The sequence below is a fragment of the Sinohyriopsis cumingii genome, unplaced genomic scaffold (assembly GCF_028554795.1).
Source record: "Sinohyriopsis cumingii isolate HCF-2022 unplaced genomic scaffold, ASM2855479v2 utg004955l, whole genome shotgun sequence".
Lineage (NCBI taxonomy): Eukaryota > Metazoa > Mollusca > Bivalvia > Unionida > Unionidae > Sinohyriopsis > Sinohyriopsis cumingii.
Genome location: NW_028316863.1, coordinates 17292 through 20021, shown reverse-complemented (window position 1 = coordinate 20021; position 2730 = coordinate 17292). Strand labels below are relative to the sequence as shown.

The 2730-nt window shown below is 34.9% G+C and overlaps 1 pseudogene; it reads left to right on the top strand.

The window, feature by feature from the left end:
• The first annotated feature begins 206 nt into the window (after positions 1-206).
• On the top strand, positions 207-2314 carry LOC149769041 (uncharacterized; annotated as a pseudogene).
• Positions 2315-2730: the final 416 nt, after the last annotated feature.

The following is a 2730-nucleotide window of genomic DNA, read 5'->3' as shown; positions in this document are numbered from 1 at the left end:
GATTATTTTTTCATAATTGTAAAAACAAACATGTCTGCATTGCAAACGGAAATTTACATCCATACAATTAAACAACATAAACAAAATACGTTTCTGGTATTTCTTAGTCATCAATTATTTAATTTGCTGAATGTATTAACTATCAATCATCGTGTTTACTTAAGTTAACATGCATGCAAAATAAGGTCCTCACGGATATAAAAGGACTGGATATTCGACGATTCAGCACAGGCATTTGCCAGACTGGTGTCACAATTTCTGATCCTACTTCAAAATTTGCTTGACATTGTTGTCATCCAGGTAAGTGATTGTATGCGACATAGAAATTATCGTTCGTTAATAACCTATACATCACGCATGGTTCTTTTAACTTATGCCATGCTTACAATTTCCGAATGTGGAGACATGAGCTTGTATACATTTGAATTATCATTTCTGGACGCAAGATACGTTTCAGTTATATTCATGCTCTCCTATTTTTGTTTTTTCTCTATTAGCAGCATTCAAGTCTTTTTGGGGAATCATACAAAGGGTCTCTAATTTTGGTAGTATATCAATTTTACATACCAGCTAACTGCGAAACAGTTTAATTTTGTAACGAAAACAATATGTTCTACAAGAAGAACCACATTATCGGTAATATATGTATAACCATATTGTCTTTAAGAGATATACATGCGTATATATGACAACCAATCTTTACAATTAATTAATTTGTTTTAATTTCATGTATAGACAAATAGATGATATAAAATATATTACTCATAGAACCGAACCGAAAAAAGTGATCCTAAATCCAAATCATGTTTTATTTAAATATCCGGTTTGAAAATTATTTTATTGTCCACTTGGGTATCATTCTTCATACTGCCTAACATCACGAAACGTTGTGGCAATCATTCACATAGTGGACCTTTCCATGGTTTGATCTAAGTTATTACACTGCGTCACACAAAATAACAATTCACTGTCAGGTGAATCTACTCTCTTTTACGCCATGTTTAGAGTTTATGTATCGTAAGATAGAACATAGAATAAAACTGAATCATAGTTGTCAGTGTAAGTCACTTTTGAAAACGCCATTAAGTTTCCATATAAAGGTCATACGGCCTTTCGCAACCATCGCCTTTATTCGTTTTTCAAGATAATGTATACGAACAGCTCACACAATTACTTTCAAGCATCACAGTATTACAAATCTGGATATGAATGTGTGTTTCCATAAGACGTTGCACAGTCAATCGCCCTAAAGCGCCACTCCTAAACTTGGAACGTATATATTTTGCAATCTGGAGACGGTATAGGATGTACTTTGTTTACAAATCAAAGGTTGCCAGTGAAATCCCGTATGAGCGAGAGCCTAATCTTCAAAATTAAAACTGTATTTATTTTCTCGTTTCTAGTGTACAATTGAAACATTTGTCACCACCGTACAATTCAAATAATATGCATTCACGCCCGGTCTTTATTCATTGAAAATGTCAGAAAATGTAACATCAACTTGCTTTCTGTTTACCGTCTAAACTACGCTCCCATACAAAACATTAAACGCTAACTGTTATTTTGTGAACTTACATTTCATTTTGCAGAGGAAAATGAAGGCCGTAATTGTTCTTGTAGCCTGCTTAGTAGGTGCTGCCATTGCTACCTATCCGTTTGGTGGCGGATATGGCAGTTATGGTGGATATGGAGGTTATGGTGGCAACGGCGGATATGGTGGCTATGGATGGCATCCTGGATATGGTGGATATGGATGGTATCCTGGACATGGTGGATATGGAGGATATGGATTATATGGTGGATTAGGTGGATACGGCTTTGGATTAGCTGGTGGATATGGTGGATACGGATCGTACTTAGGTGGTGTACTCAGGGGATACAACTGGGGATTTGGACACCACTTTCCTAAGTTTGATTACGGTTACAGTAGACACCATAAAAAGTAAGAATAAATATTAGTCATCCTTGATAAGTCTGTTACATGTTACGGTATGACGACCTTTTTACAATTTAACCATTAGCTTATCCACTTCATTTCTACTGACTCATTACATGTCTTTGTGCTTACAATTCGAAGTAGCCATAACGTCGTTTCGTCAAGATGAATATCAATATTTTATCAATATTGTATTGTTTGGGCAAGTGAGCTTGCGAAAATGCTCTAAATTTGTTCCTTTTTACAGATATTAAGACAAACAAAATGATCCAAGGACTGACAAGAGAGCGAAAGGAATATGACTCCATATCTCGATTACTAGATTAGCAGTATTTGTACATACTACATCAATAAACATATTTGATCGAAGACACTAAATTGGCTTTATCACTATTTTATTTCTATTATCTCACTTCCTCTGTCTGTCAGTCAGTATGTCTGTCTGTCTCTGTCTCTCTCTGACACACACAATTATAATATTGCCACGAGTTTATATTCTACTTTGACTGCAATTGTGATGAAAGTACTGCCAAATGTTTTAAAGTGAACGATTCTTGACGTAAAATGGGACTGAATCAATGAGTGAAATATTTAAGTAAATGTAGGCACACATTCACTTGGGAAAGAATGTTATACTCCGCTCTTGAGATGCTACGAATAAATATCTTTATCCTGATATAACTGAAAATTATAAGCATGTTTTAAAACACTTTAAATTTCACGTATATCCATGCATAAAGCACTCGAATTAATGGAACTTTGACAATCTAGTGAGCTTTTTTGCAAAAAACGCC